Source organism: Podarcis cretensis (genome assembly GCF_951804945.1).
Source record: "Podarcis cretensis genome assembly, chromosome: 1".
In the NCBI taxonomy this organism is placed as follows: domain Eukaryota; kingdom Metazoa; phylum Chordata; class Lepidosauria; order Squamata; family Lacertidae; genus Podarcis; species Podarcis cretensis.
In genome coordinates this window covers 116774714-116791557 of record NC_137170.1, presented here as the reverse complement: position 1 = coordinate 116791557, position 16844 = coordinate 116774714, and the positions used below count along the sequence as shown (strand labels likewise).

General features: G+C 43.4%; 2 long non-coding RNA genes across 2 annotated transcripts in view; one reads left to right on the top strand and one right to left on the bottom strand.

The window, feature by feature from the left end:
• LOC307220637 overlaps positions 1-16844 on the top strand; it is a 165391-nt gene that overhangs the window by 54764 nt on the left and 93783 nt on the right. The window lies entirely within an intron of this gene.
• Positions 12876-14818, bottom strand: LOC307220843. Its single transcript, XR_013841128.1, has 2 exons — positions 14700-14818; positions 12876-13108 (listed from the first exon to the last, which is right to left on the bottom strand). It is a non-coding gene; the product is annotated as an uncharacterized lncRNA (long non-coding RNA).

Sequence of the window (16844 nt, the reverse complement as noted above, 5' to 3'; positions counted from 1 at the left end):
ATGAAAGATGGAGAAGCTGATTAACAGAGTGATCTTCTGCATTTTTACTTGAAAGTAAGCCCTATTGCATCCATTTAGGCTTACTCCCTCAACAATATGTCTGCAACTGGACCCCTGCAGCAAGGGTTCAAAATGAAAAATAATCAAGGGAACTGAAACAATTATATTGGGGTAGCCAATATGGTACCCTTTGGATGTTGTTGGATTCCACCTCCCACCATCCCCAGTCAGGAATGATGGGCCCTATCCTATTTTCCAATGTGAGCACTAAGTAGCGATGACAGAGGCAAAGTGAAGGGTTGATCAGTGTGTGGCAAGATCTCTGACCTCTGCCCTTCCCCCAGGATCAGAATCTCATTCAGTTCCCCCTCCTCATAACCATGCAGACTAGAGGGCTCAGGATTTGATAGGAATGGCAAAAAACCCACCTTTTCCTGGCAATACATACTTTTTCTGTTGGTGGCAACTTAACTTTCACCCAAGGCAGCCAGTTTAGACACTCCGATGGCTTGGAAAATGCAAGCCAGCCTTAAACGCAAATAAAGCATAACATTTCTTTAGGCATATGCTGTCACCCACATTATACATATTTTATCAGAGCATCTTTCCACAGTGCTGACACACTATCATGTTTTATGACATTAAACTTTTATGGCTAGTTGTACTCCCTATCCTTATTCCTCAGTAAAGATTTACATGTCAGCACAATGCCTCTTGGGAGTGGTCTATTTGTAGGTAATTTATTTATTAAAAATCCACCATATCAACTAATCCGGGCATGCAAAGAGGCTCAAAACGACCTCAAAGGACTATACAGAATTCATTTTAACCCTTTAAAATATTAAAACAGTAAAATAAATTAAAAGCAGTATTACTATTAATGCTGCTAATACTTCAATAGATTTATTAATGGCCTTCTAAACCACAATCTCAAGGCGACATACACATAAGCTAATTAAAAGCAGTTAAAAAAACCAAAACAACAACAACATACTCTCCAACATTTCTACGATGGAAATATTTATTTATACCCCGCCTATCTGACTGGGTTTCCCCAGCCACTCTGGGCGGCTTCCAACAAAAGATTAAAAATACATCAAAACATCCATCATTAAAAACTTCCCTAAACAGGGCTGCCTTCAGATGTCTTCTAAAAGTCAGGTAGTTGTTTATTTCCTTGACATCTGATGGGAGGGTGTTCCACAGGGCAGGTGCCATCACCGAGAAGGCCCTCTGCCTGGTTCCCTGTAACCTCACTTCTTGCAGTGAGGTTGCCTCCTGAAGGCCCTCGGAGTTGGACCTCAGTGTCCAGGCTGAACAATGGGGGTTGATGGCAGTTGAAATCCAACAATATATGAAGGGCATCTCTTTGGTTACCCCTGGTCAGTGGCGTAGCGTGGGGGGGTGCAGGGGGGGCCGGCCGCACCGGGCGCAACATCTGGGGTTAGGGCAAATCCATGGGTTAGGGGGCGCAAATCCACGGGTTAGGGGGCGCAAATTACTTGCCTTGCCCCGGGTGCTGACAACCCACGCTACGCCACTGCCCCTGGTTTAAACAAGCACAACACATCGAGCTTGATCCCCACAGCCAGAATAACAAGCCTGTCTAAACTGTACACCATGCAAAGGGTTTCTCCCACACCTCTCCTTCTCTAGCTGAAGCAAGAAATAATTTAAACTACAGAATTTAAAGGTAAAAGGTAAAGGTACCCCTGCCCGTACGGGCCAGTCTTGACAGACTCTGGGGTTGTGCGCCCATCTCACTTAAGAGGCCAGGGGCCAGCGCTGTCCGGAGACACTTCCGGGTCACGTGGCCAGCGTGACATCGCTGCTCTGGCGAGCCAGAGCCGCACACGGAAACGCCGTTTACCTTCCCGCTGGTAAGCGGTCCCTATTTATCTACTTGCACCCGGAGGTGCTTTCGAACTGCTAGGTTGGCAGGCGCTGGGACCGAGCAGCGGGAGCGCACCCCGCCGCAGGGATTCGAACCGCCGACCTTTCGATCGGCAAGTCCTAGGCACTGAGGCTTTAACCCACAGCGCGCACCCCTTAAAAAGAAGAGTAGGGACGCAGGTGGCGCTGTGGGTTAAAGCCTCAGCGCCTAGGACTGGCCGATCGAAAGGTCGCGGTTCGAATCCCTGCGGCGGGGTGCGCTCCCGCTGCTCGGTCCCAGCGCCTGCCAACCTAGCAGTTCGAAAGCACCTCCGGGTGCAAGTAGATAAATAGGGACCGCTTACCAGCGGGAAGGTAAACGGCGTTTCCGTGTGCGGCTCTGGCTCACCAGAGCAGCGATGTCACGCTGGCCACGTGACCCGGAAGTGTCTCCGGACAGCGCTGGCCCCTGGCCTCTTAAGTGAGATGGGCGCACAACCCCAGAGTCTGTCAAGACTGGCCCGTACGGGCAGGGGTACCTTTACCTTTACCTAAAAAGAAGAGTAGTGCCCTCTTTACAACAAGCTGCTCTTCTTTTCTTTTCTTTTCTTTTCTTTTCTTTTCTTTTCTTTTCTTTTCTTTTCTTTTCTTTTCTCTTTCCTCCCCTTTTTATCTCAGAATGTAAGTGGCTCTCGAGGCCAACATGCCGCCCAAACACAAAAATCTCAAGTGCTATCAGTGAAGTAATTCGGTTCACAATTCACCAGAAAAAAACAATTCTTCAGAGGCCTGCAGTTGCCGTGCAGTGACATTTCACACAACCCAATTGACAAAATCCACAGAAAAGGCAGGTGCGTAGTGAAAAGGGACTTTTTCATCATCTCTTTTCCATTGCTGAAACAACATTTTGCATTTCTCCAGTGCCTGACAGGCATCATATCAGTTACATTACTACATGCAGTAATGCATTTCAGGAGTGTTCGTTCTTCTCTCTGCACGGCTAAATGTTTACAAGGGGGAGCAAGCACACTCATGTTCTCTATTGCTTTTACAACTATCTCTGGCCCATTCACTTGCATTGCCTCAATGGTAGCAGAGTGGGATCCAAAGCCAAAGCCAATATTCACACTTTCCATCTGGCCTGCAATCCGCACTTTTTTTTTTCAGAACACCACCCCTAATCTGATCTCTTTAAAGTCTCTGAACTTTTTGAGTTACAGTGGTGCCTCAGGTTACAAACACTTTGGGTTACAAACACTTTGGGTTACAAACTCCGCTAACCCGGAAGTAGTACCTCGGGTTAAGAACTTTACCCCACGATGAGAACGGAAATCGTGCGCCATGGCAGCAGCAGAAGGCCCCATTAGCGCGCCTCAGGTTAAGAACGGTTTTGGGTTAAGAACGGACCTCTGGAACGAATTAAGTTCATAACCCAAAGTATCACTGTACACAGATCTCATAGATTCATAGAATTGTAGAGTTGTAAGGGACCCTGCAGTGCCCTCTTGTGTTGGTGCCCAGTGTGGCAATACCAGCCACACTTTCCCAAAACCATCTCTGGAGATCCAACCTCTGCCTAAAAACCTCCAAGGAAGGAGAGTCCATCATCTCCCAAGGCAGACTGTTCCACTGTCAAATAGCTTAAAATGCAGAACAATGCAGAGCTCTGTATAACCCAGAAACTTGCACATTTGTACACTACGAAAAGCTATTCCAGAGTAAAAATATACCACTTTGCTTGTTTTGAATTACATGCCGTACAACCCTCTTCATCTTTACTCAGAAGAATGCTCCAGTGTGAACCTTAAGTTTCCATAGGATTGCAGCCTAACATTGGCTAAATTGCAGACACCACTCTTCTGTATGGTTAGGGCAGATTATATGGTTCTAACAATGCCCAAGTTTATCACTAGCACGGTATGTCACCATGAGATGTATTCAAACCACGTGGTCAGCAATTGCAGAGGTTGCCGGGAACGGCATGATGAAAAGCGACAAAGAAACCTCCAGCTGTGCACACCATTCCCTTGTCCAAGGATAAATGGCTCCGTTGGATTTCGGCCATTATCTGCAGCTGAGTTATTGTTTTGCCAAACAACTTTGCTGCTCGCTGCAGCCAGATTACCCTGGCTGCCAAGAATGTGAGTTGCAGAATTGCCATGGCTAGAATGATGTACCCTGGTGCCACCTCCTCTGCCAGGGGTTGCTTCACCATGAACACCTGCACGACAGGCAGAAATTAAACAGGCGGTGCTTTTCTCTACCTAGAGAGCCAGAGTGCTGGAGAAAACTATGCCTGCTATATGTCTGCCTATGAGACCGCTCTTAAAGTAGCCCGGCCCCTAAAAGGATTGACTTTGCATGGCAGATTTCACCAATAGCTGTTGCCTGATAGCTCAGCTGGTTAAAAAGTGGTGCTGGGGTAACACCAAGGTTGCAGGTTTGATCCCCGCATGGGACAGCTGCCTATTCCTGCATTGAAAGATTTGGACTAGAGGATCTTTAGAGTCCCCTTGCAACTCAACAATCTTATGCTTCTACGATAATGGAACTAATTGACAACAATGGGTTAAAATGACTCCCTTATCAGCAAACCGCAGGGCAAGAAATTCTCTGCATGAAACATGCTGTGTGAGCCACTCCATTTATTTTTCACAGCCTTCTGAAGATGTCAATTGGTACAAAGTCTAGGTTTGTTGTGCAATACAAATGTTGGCCGACTCAGGAGCAGACTCACAGCCTGCTTTGAGTGATCACATCTCAGTAACACAGACCTTGCCATAAGAATATGGAGCCAAACGTCAGAGGCATTTCTGCAGCGTTGCCAGCGATCCTTTGTTTTAAGAGAGGACCCTTGTTCCAGGTAACCCCACAGCAGATGATGAACATTTATTATTTCTACACATCATCAGCCATGCAGACAACTCTTCTTTCAGCAAAACTGTTTTGAGATCACCATCTCCAAATGACAGGCGTCTAAAAACTGCAAAGAAATTCCCTTTCCCCCACATAGCTTTTCCAAAGGCTGGGCCTCACAGGAGTAGGCTGCTTGTACTGAAGCAATAGCACATAAACAGCAAAGAGACCCCCAGATATGAAAATGGCACTGTACGGAACCAAGAATCGATGCATCAAAAGTAATAATGTTATAAGTAAACAACAGGGTGTAATATACAGTATATCTGGAGATGGCACACCAGCTGAAAGTCTGTTTTGGCTAATTTGTCTTTTTCAACCCTGTCCAATTAATCCAGTGTCCTTGGGAAGAGTGATAACCCTACAAGCCAAGTTGCTTACATGCACTACAGACTGATGGAAGCTCTTTTGACTGCGTAGCTGTTTTTTCGTTTACAGATTGCTAGCAACGCCTCCGGTAGGTATGTCAGTTTCTGCTGGGTGTACAGGGTCGGAGCTGAGCACCAGAGCAAGTTGGGAGGGGTCATGTCATGTTATAGCTGGGACCCTAACAGATCAATGGGATGTAGTGGTTAGTGTTGTACTAAGACGTGGGAGATCAGGGTTCAAATCCCTACACAGGCACGAAGCTGACCTTGAATCTGTCACTATCTTTTGCGTGTTCAGACCCAGAAACCTCCCCCTAAATAAATTCACACTTGACTCAAATTTTGGTTTGGTTTTTGGCAGAATTTATGCCACAACTTTATTGATTACAGAAAGTGACTGGTTGCATAGGCTCTGGTTTGACTAGCTCCCTGTCATGCAGGTAGCGCTGAACCAGGGCACCAGCATAGGTCAGCCTTGGGTGAACACCTGGATAAGCGGAAAGCCGGGAACAGGCTATCTCTGCCACTGCAATGTCCCCCTGGACTCAGGCACGGGCACAACCCCCTCACAGGGGTTGACGAAACCATCGAGTTCCTGGATTCCTTTAACGGAATACCCTTCACATAGGGATGGCGAGAGCGTTCTCCCATCCCTATCACCTGAACCAGAGCCTATCTGCAACCTTACAAGTTGTGACGATTTGCTACATGGCAGGCGAAACCCAAATGGCAACAGCCAATCAGCCGTGGGGAAAATTCCTGCCATGCCCCTGTCCCAACGACAGACCACACACGACGGCATACCAAGCTCAAGCGCAAAGCCCTAAAAGTAGGGAGAGGTGGGCGGGTGTTCCGAATACACGCACCAAAAGAGGAAGCTCTGGGTCACGTGCATGGGCATAAATAGGTCCCTCCAACCATTTGGACTACATCCCATTGACCAGATTGCACCCAGCTTCGAGGGACCTACCAATCGCGTGTTGTGGCTGACCAATCGTACCCACCCACAACACAGGGTGTCGGTTTTCCAGGTCTCACCGCAATACGTGCCCTCTTGAAGGGAGGACCCGATTTAGCCTAACCTGCCTCAAAGGGTTGACAGACCCTCCAAGTGTCTCTATTTTCCAGTCCCAGATTTACAGAAACCACCCCAGTTTCTGATTTGATCCCTGAATGTCCCACTGTTCCTTAGGACATCTCTATTTTCATTGGAGAAACATTGGAGGGCATGGAATTATACAACCCCCTGACCCAAGGAGATAAGTACAGTAACAATACAACATTTAGGAGACATCTGAAGGCAGATGTTTAATGTTTTATTATGTGTTTATATATGTTGGAAGTTGCCCAGAGTGACTGGAGCAACCCAGTCAGATGCGTGGCATATAAATAATAAAATTATTATAATAATGGAATAGGAAATCCCTATTTTCGTCAGAGAAATGTTGTTTTGGTGATAAAACAGGAAGGGGAAGAATTGTGTCCATCACCTTCAGCTTTTTGAAAGACAGGGGAAATATACATGTAATAATAAATAACTAAACTTCCATACTGTGCAGAATGTACAACAAAGCACAAAACTGGTTGTACATTCAAAGGACTCCTATACCACTTTAATAGCCATGACTTCCCTAAAGAATCCCGAGAACTGTAGTTTGTGGGTAAAAGATTACTAGGCTCCATAGTTGTTACTTTCCATTAAGAACCATCCAATTCACCAAACAGAAGAGATCACACAAATGCCATGAGGTAGGACTTTTTTCTCTGGCTCTGTGATGTGTGTCCTGATTTGTGACCTGCATGTTAAAGAGCTCATTACTGATGCCCCATGCATCCATTCCCCCAGTAAGTGCTAACGTTAAACTTTAAAGAAGAAGGAATGTTATATTCTTGAAAGATGAATTTATTAAATCAAGTCCTGACCTTTTCAAGCTTACGCAGGCAGAGTATTACATTTTAAGCACACAAAGGCAAAATTCTCCCCGTATCGCTCCTTGTCTCCTAGCATATTGTGTCATCAACAAAATTCTTATCTTATTTTTAAAGGCACAACTCAAAGTGCCCAATTCAAAATGCTGGTTTAGACATGTAAAACTTTGCCTCCTCCCATATGAACTGACCCAGATCCTGCAGTCATCATGGAAGGCCCTTCATCATGGGCCTCCTCCATGAGAGGTCCAGAGGGTGGCAACATGAGAGCGGGCCTTTTCTGCACTGGCTCCCCATATGTGGAATGCTTGCCTGACACCTTCATTGCATATCTTTAGGTGCCATGGGAAAACTTTCCTCTTTAATCAGGCCTTTGACCTTTTAACTAGTAGTGGCCTTTAAATCTGTGGGTGGGATGGTTTTAATGTATTTCTTTTCCTACTTGGTTTTAATGTATCTAGGTTTTTTGGTTTCTTGTAAGTCATTTTGGGTTGCCCTGGACAAGATAAAGTGACCAACGCATTTAATTTAATTTAATTTAATTAAGCAAGTTACAGATAGGTAGCCGTGTTGGTCTGCCATAGTCAAAACAAAATAAAAAATTTTTCCTTCCAGTAGCACCTTAAAGACCAACTAAGTTAGTTCTTGGTATGAGCTCATACCAAGAACTAACTTAGTTGGTCTTTAAGGTGCTACTGGAAGGAAAAATTTTTATTTTGTTTTAATTAAGCAAGGTTATGCTTAAAATTCAACAAGGCAGGCTTAAGCAGTATGTGGACCAAGAACTCCCAGAAGTACAAGCTGGATTTCAAAGGGGCAGAGGAACCAGGGACCAAATTGCAAACATGTGCTGGATTATGGAGAAAAATAGAGAGTTCCATCCAGAAAAACATCTACTTCTGCTTCATTGACTAGGCAAAAGCCTTTGACTGTGTCAAGCACAGCAAACTATGGCAAATTCTTAAAGAAATGGGAGTGCCTGATCACCTCATCTGTCTCCTGAGAAATCTCTACGTGGGACAAGAAGCTACAGTTAGAACTGGATATGGAACAACTGATTGGTTCAAAATTGGGAAAGGAGTATGACAAGGCTGCATATGGTCTCCCTGCTTATTTAACTTATATGCAGAATTCATTATGCGAAAGGCTGGACTGGATGAATCCGAAACCAGAATTAAGATTGCCGGGAGAAATATCAACAACCTCAGATATGCAGATGACACAACCTTGATGGCATAAAGTGCGGAGGAATTAAAGAACCTTTTAATGAAGGTGAAAGAGGAGAGCGCAAAATATGGTCTGAAGCTCAACATCAAAAAAACAAAGATCATGGCCGCTGGACCCATCACCTCCTGGGAAATAGAAGGGGAAGAAATGGAGGCAGTGAGAGATTTTATTTTCTTGGGTTCCATGATCACTGCAGATGGTGACAGCAGCCACGAAATTAAAAGACGCCTGCTTCTTGGGAGAAAAGCAATGACAAACCTAGACAGCATCTTAAAAAGCAGAGACATCACCTTGCCGACAAATGTCCGTATAGTTAAAGCTATGGTTTTCCCAGTAGTGATGTATGGAAGTGAGAGCTGGACCATAAAGAAGGCTGATCACCGAAGAATTGCTGCTTTTGAATTATGGTGCTGGAGGAGACTCTTGAGAGTCCCATGGACTGCAAGAAGATCAAACCTATCCATTCTGAAGGAAATCAGCCCTGAGTGCTCGCTGGAAGGACAGATCCTGAAGCTGAGGCTCCAATACTTTGGCCACCTCATGAGAAGACTCCCTGGAAAAGACCCTGATGCTGGGAAAGATGGAGGGCACAAGGAGAAGGGGACGACAGAGGACGAGATGGTTGGACAGTGTTCTCGAAGCTACCAGCATGAGTTTGACCAAACTGCGGAAGGCAGTGGACGACAGGAGTGCCTGACGTGCTCTGGTCCATGGGGTCACGAAGAGTCGGACACGACTAAACGACTAAACAACTAAACAACAACAACACATTTAATAAACAACAACAACAATAATTACTCGAAGAAGAAGAAAAAGAAAAACAACAACAACTACTACTACTACTACAGTTAGGTGACTATTAACCCAGCAAAAATAAAAATGAAAATTCAACTCTAAGCACACAGTTTTGCCATATAATAAATGATTGCTTTTAGATGTAATGCTAAAATCAGGATTGTTTCCTTTCAACTAGGTTCATGGGCGTAGCCAGGATTTTTGTCGGGGGGGGGGGGCAGGCGTTTTGTTGGGGGTCAGGCCTTTTTTATGATTTATGTTAAGTTCAGAGTGGAGTCCTCGATGAAGATGCCAGAGGCTGAACCTGAGATGTTTTGCATGCAGAGGAGTGCTTGTAACATTAGCAAAGCATAAGCAATAGCTCTGAGTTCTTATAAGCTGCTACATCAGAATATGGGTTTAGATGCACATTTATTAATTTTTTAAAAGTTTTGAAAGCTCATTAAAATTGACATGGATCAGAAAGATTGCAGCTGGAATATATGTTATTCTATATGTTCCCATTACAAAGTAAGGTTATTTTTCTTTTTATACCACATTTTGGTCAGCCAGAGAGATAAGTCTATCCCTTAGAGATATAGTTGTGAGACTTCTGCCGCCCTAGATAAAACTACAACCATTAGAAAGCTATCAGATGAGAGCTGAAAAGTGGGGTTAAGGGTAAGCAATATTACCCATATGAAATATCCATATCTATCTTGTGTGCATGCGTGTGGTTGTGTGTAGATTTATTTTCACACTAATTGCATTTTCTAACTTTAAAACAACCCACCCCCAATACTTAAAAACAACAGTCCTTGCAAAGTGATGTGGGCATTTTTAATTATGCTTAAGAATATTCTTCTTTTTCTTTGACAAAGGCTAAACACCCCCAGAGAACATTTCATTCCTGGGTGTAGTTCTGTTTACTGAGGCCTGCTGTCCCCTGCTTTGATATTTTCATATTTGTAAAGCCTGAGATAATCTTATTTGTTTATGTCTGAACAAATCACCGCATATGATCTTTCTCAAGGGACTCTGGCTTTTGTGTGTGTGCAAACCAACAGCAATAGATATAACCTGATGTTTACTTACAATCTCAAATTGCAGAAATATAAACCATTTTTCAGATGCATGCACACGTACATTCACCTATCTATATATAAGAGAAGAGCGGGGGAGAAAGACAGCTTATGTTGCCTAAATGAGAAAGTTGAAGAATTACATACAGCTTTCTCAAACCTAGTATCAAAGGACTGAATTTCTAGTGGAACCATTTTTTCGTTTTCAGTAATTAATCTGTGGATTTAGTTCCAGTGGACAAGTCTGGTGCCGCAGCCAAATTTCATTAGTACATGTGCCAAGTTGTACACTCAGCCGCTGGTACATGGTCTTATGGGAACCAGATGTGCTTGCTCATGCTGATAGATGGGATTGCAACAGTTTTCCCCAATCCTGGAAGAAATTTATGGGAGTGATCGCGACTGCAGGAAGCATTGCAGTTCCGTGAATGACTTCCAATTCAGATATTATTTCTTTCATGTGATGGCAGGCCTGACTGTTAAAGGAGGAGATGCCCAAGTCCTATAGCCTTTTAAATGTGTCTGGAAAGAGGGAGTTACCATTTCACTGTTTTGTTTTTAATTATGTACTTGTTTTGATTTTTGGGTGAATAACTAACTTATTGGGTTGTTTTCATTTTCATTTTGATTATGTATTTTGTGTTTTTATGTTGTGGTCACCCTGAGACCTGTGGGCATAGGGCAGTATACAAATATAATTTAATCATAACAGTAATTATTTTATAATTCAAATGGGGCCTGCGGATCAGGACAAATGGCCATCTGGTAAATGACATTACTCTTTTGGTGATCTTAGTTCCTGCTAAAGATATAGTGTCATGAGCACTGTAAACTTAAGTCAGTCTCGGTCTTAAACTGGGAACCCTTCCAGAGAAACACATCAATTAAATAGCTGAGTTAAACCAAGAGTGATTTTTTTTATTTAAGATGTTGATGGTCTCCTGGCGTCTTGAATGATGGTCATTGACTTCAACTCACTGTGAATTAGCCCACTGACACTCTTAACACAGTGGCCATTGGTAGCTACCAGTTATACCCCCTTTCTAGTTATCTACTGAAGCACCTGGCAACACACTTGACAACTTATGGCAGCCATAACAGGCTTTGGTGAGGTGTGCAGGTTTGCTAAGCACCATGATGTAAACTGACGGAGAGGCAGTTAATTTCATTCACATTGATTAAAAAGAAAGAAAGGGGCAGCTGGCATAAACCTGAGGTGTGATTCGCTGTAATAAGATGTTTTAATAATTCAGAGCACTTAATTGCAAAATGTTGACACTATAATATGAAACGGCTTCTGCTATAAACGCCAATATAGTTTCCCATTAATAATTTTTAGGGAATATGTGTGAGAATTCAGGTAAGAGATTTTCAATTTCATCCTTGGAGCAGCTCACTTCAAGAGATGTCAAGACTTGTACCTGGCTTCTAGTTAATATATGTGATGTCTAGTGTTAAGTCCGTGGTGGAAAAAATCTATACATTGCCCTATTTATTTTTTTGTTCATCTTTCCACACAAAATGGAGGTCAGCAAACTGAGTTATGACAGCCAACCCAGCTTCACTGAATAGTACAAGTGCTTCTTGTTCTTCTTCCTCTCCTTGCCAGACAGAAATTTCATACAGGGATTAGTAAAAAGAGTGATGTTGGGATATGCTATTGAAGAAATGGCATAAACTACTGGTGGAGAAAGCCCCAGCATTTCCAAGTAGGACTGGAGGAGGTCCCTGTCTAAAATAAACACTGCTAGTCAGAGTTGATAGGACTGAACTGGATGTGAAGTCCAAGTCTGCATGCAAAATCCAAGGATTGTTTCTGTTACATTGGTACCTCTGGTTACGTACTTAATTCGTTCCGGAGGTCCGTTCTTAACCTGAAACTGTTCTTAACCTGAAGCATCACTTTAGCTAATAGGGCCTCACACTGCCGCCAGAGCACGATTTCTGTTCTCAGCCTGAAGCAAAGTTCTTAACCCAAGGTACTATTTCTGGGTTAGTGGAGTCTGTAACCTGAAACGTCTGTAACCCGAGGTACCACTGTAATTGTAAAGCTTCTGTCTTCAGGGCAAGCTATGTAAGAAACTGAGACTTCAGACCCCACAAGTGTTCCTGTTTTCCAGGGACAGTCTCGGATTTACAGAAGCCATCCCAATTTCTGATTTGATCCCTGAATCTTTTCCTTAGGACGTCCCTTTGTTCATCTGAGAAATTTTGAAGGGTATGGAGTTATGTGACCCTTGAGCCAAGGAGATAAGTAACTATACAACCTTGGCAGACATCTGAAGGCAGACCTGTATAGGCAAGTTTTTTAATGTTTAATGTTTAATTCCGGGCTTTTTTTCCAGGGGGAACTCACAGGAACTGAGTTCTGGCACCTGTCAGGTGGGTGCCATTGCCATTCTAAGCAAATGAGGGAGGTGTTCATGGTGAGTTCTGGCACCTCTTTTTCTAGAAAAAAAGCACTGGTATTATTACATTTTTTATATATGTTCAAGGCTGCCCAGAGTGGCTGGGGCAACCCAGTCAGATGAGCAGGGTATAAATAATAAAATTATCATTATCATCATCATCATCATCATCATTATCAAATGGGATGTTCTTTTCATAGGAGAAATGTTGGCGGATATGAGCCTCACAATAAAATAATAGAATGAACATTAAAACCCCACAAAACAGCACAAAAAGCTTTGACTCTAAATGAGCGCTGTTTGTTTAAAAGTCCACTTCATGTTTCCCCAGCAGTTTGAGCATAACTGGACCCTGACACAGTTCTGGATTAGGTTTTACTTTAGGACTCCAGTTCTCTTATCTCTCCACAAGCGGGACACAAGTTTTCCTCAAAGTATTTGTTTGAGACCACAGTTGCAGTAATAATACCACGTGCCACTTAGACCCACTGTCTTCATTTTCCTGGGCTCATCTGTAGATTCTTACAAGCACCTGTGGGTATTCAAAAGGATGTCCTCTCAAGGATGTTGGATTTCAACTTCCACCACCCACCGCCAGCATGGCCAGTGGTCAGGGATAATGGGAGTCGCCCTTAGTGATCAGCTCTTTAAACAATCTTGTTCCCACATGTGGAAGATGAAAGCTGTTAGAAGCAATCTGCTTTTGTGTTGTTGTTTTAATCCTACGTTTAAAAGGAAACTTGCAATATAGTTTACTCCCTAGCACCAGAAGCCCACGCTCCCCTCTCTCAGCTTTTAAGCAAAGTCTCTTTGCAGGCTTTCTAATCTCTCATTCACATGAAGAGCAAAAACCCACCAGCCTAATCTGGTTTTGGATTCAGGTTTCTGGCTGTTGTCCCGGTGTGCTCTTTGGCAAAAGACTTTGAACACGCTCTGCACGTTTGGGCTTTAAATAGAAATCCTTTCTCTGCAAAGCTATTTTGGGAGAAGGTGGGGGGGGGAATGAAATTCAAAAGGGGCAATAAAAGAAGGGGGGGTCGTTATTTGCCAAGGCAGAACAAAAACAAAGGACCTGAAAGACAAAACTGAACATAAAAAAGTTTTGTAGTCTAATCCCTCTGCACTTGAACCCCAGCCCTTAATTTCCAAAGGTCTAATTTATATCCAGCTTTCATTATGCCATGATATAAGGACATCGGAAACACTTCCTAAAGTTATTTCTGTGAAGGAAGCCATGTCCAAAATCCAGAGAAACACACAATGTCTGGCCCATTGTCAGCTATGGAAAACAAACTTTGTTCACGTTATTAGATCAATAAATATGATAGAATATTATATCAGACTCAAGATGCCACTAATTCCAGTGAAATATTTTGAATCTAGAGTCTATTCCAAAATAATACTTTAAAAAATCTGATTTAAAAAATCTGAATCTCATATTGACTTCTTAACCTTAATAGCTTTCCCCCTTTAGTGATGAAATGGATTCAAGTGACAAAATTTCACAGCACACATTCTTTTTTAGCCAGAAAGGGAGCTTTCCAAACTTTTCCTCTTTTTTGTGATTTTTCTTCTTGCTATTAGAATCAGATTATTTACCATTTGTTGACATCTAGGATGCAATGTAGCCTTGATATTAGTGAAGCAATAACCGCAGTAATGAGGTAGGAAGTTATATTTGTATTTGTGTAGCTTAGAAAAATCTAATCCTCAAGTGCTGCAGTTTGTTTGTTTTTTAATCAATTTAGGAGTCAGATTGCACAACATGAAAGAGCACATTCCCATGTCTTGCTCGGTGTGCCCAACAGCGCCCCACTGAATGAGAATCGGAAAACTGGTTTTGCACAGATTCTTGTTAGAACGAACAGAAATTTGGCTGCTAATAATGTAGCCTTGTCAGCTTTAGGCTTAAGCTGGAACACATAAAACTGGAGATAAGATTATAGCCCCTGCTTGCAAGCTCTGGTTCTATCTACTGGTAATTGCCACACATGATGCGTTTATGCATTGTGCTCAACATCCCAGAATAAGCAAGCAAATTGGGCATCAACATATGAATGGAATTTACTCACGGAATCCAAGCCGTGGTCCCGCCAGCAAATTAAATGGTTGGGATTACTTACTAGTTTGATTGTCATTATAATGCAATGATTTCTTCCCACCATCTCCTCTGGCACAAGGACTGTCCCCCATACACTCTTCATGATCAGGAGTGATGGTAGCAACTTGCTTAGCAGCCGCTAGGAAAAAAAGAATGTTCAATATGAACATTCAAAGCGATGGATGTGCCATCTCCCCTCTTCCACATACATTCTGCAGACTATCTAAATGAAATTTGGAACCCTCGGAATAACCATTCTGTGATGGTGTAGTATTCTTTCCAGGGAATGGCTGAGAAGGAAGGTAGGTAGGAAGGAAGGAACCAGGCTTTAGGGAATTGGCTTCCTACCCCGTGGCCAGGAATGATAAGATCAAACGGAAGGAATGTCTTACCAGTTAGACTCTTTAATAATCACAGCAAGAGAACAAAGGGCACATCTCCTAGAAATGGCGGTGCTCCCAGTTAAGGTTCACTCCCCTGCTTTGTCCCTATTAATATACGTCACTCCTACATCTTGTAACCTGAGCTTGTGCCCTCTGTGCTTTCTGTTCTAACACTTTCTGAGCTCTTCGTGTCTTTGGGGAAGGGGAGTGAATGCTGTCCAGAGACTGTGAATCTGTTAACCCTCTCTCTTCCAGCTTTTCTTCTCCATCTGTTTCCCATCTAGTGTTTCTCAGCTTCTGCCATCTGAACTATGCCCCTCTGCAAACCACTGTTCCAAATCTATACTGTCGTCCTGCTCCCGGGAAGATTCAGGATCAGGGGCAGGGGCAGGGGCAGGGGCAGGGGGAGGCTCCCACCATTCTTCCTCAGTGCAGCCCTCCTCAGCACAGGCCCGGATGGATGGATGGATGGATGGGTGACCACAAACCACTAAAGGAAGTGTTGCCATCTCTACTAGCAAATGTGCTGCTCAAAGGACCTGTAAATGAGGTGACAAATGGCAAAGGTGGATGGTGTAGGTGGCTTGTCACTAAAGTGCAAACATTAAAACAGCAACAGATACAATCAAAACAAACTTATGTGGGCTGTTATGGGAGGGACAGTACCTCTAGAGGGGGACAGGTTGTGCTGCTTCTAGGATAGTTTGTCTACCTTTGGTTCCCACCCTGCACTCAGCTCTCACCTGTGACTCCAGGAAGCTGTCGGCATGAGACAGTGGCTGTACCCCAGGAAACAGCACTCAGTTGTAAGTGATTGTGAAGCATCTGTCACATGACTGGCTCATCTGGTGCCATGTCAACACCACAACCTTAAAACGAAACCAACAACACTGAGCTCCCACAGATTCAGGTAGTTGTGTGGATGAGCCTGGGATCATTTTTGAACTTCAGGTTTAAGTGTGGCGAAGACAGGAAAATGACTGTAATACATGGCGGGCGATGAAGGGGGTGAAATAATAATAATAATAATAATAATAATAATAATAATAATAATAATAATCTTGCAGGTGTGCCACTGTGGAAATGTAGATGATAAGAATGAATTATAGCAGCATGGAAAGCTGGAGTGGAAAAGCAGGTACAGGGTCACATTCTTCATATTTTTCTGCATTACAGATTGCCATCCATCCCACAAGGTGCCCCAAGCTCTGTAATTCTTTGGCCATTTCTAAGCACCTAACAGGCTGTTTGGTACTCATTTCAGAAGAAATAATTCAAATGGAGTATCATCAATTATTACTTCCTGGAAACGGTAGCTTGAAAGCATGAATTATTTTGTACCTTAATAATTTCATAGTATTTCCATTTAGAAAACATGAGCTTCTACACTGCTCAATGTTCATAGTTGTCTAGGTGCTGTGACTTCATTCTGCTTAATGATTCATCTCCTTATCACACTCACGCAGCTCTGAGGCAGAATCTGTACTCTGTTGCCACCAGAAACGGCCCATGTGGACTGTGACCATAAGCAGCTATTTTTTGCTCAACAACCCCCCAAATTATCTTGGGAGATTTATGACAGCCATTGGTGGTTTTCTGTGTGGGCAGCCTGCTCAGAGTCTCTGGGTAGTGACTTAGTCCCAAGTGATTCATGCTTTCGCCTGTGAGCACGCTTAGAAAATCAGGAGAAATGACCTCACTGCTGTGTGGGTAAGGAGAGGAATTCAGGAGCAGGAATACTATGTTACATTATCAACAGGTTTATTTAAATTGGGGGGAAATGC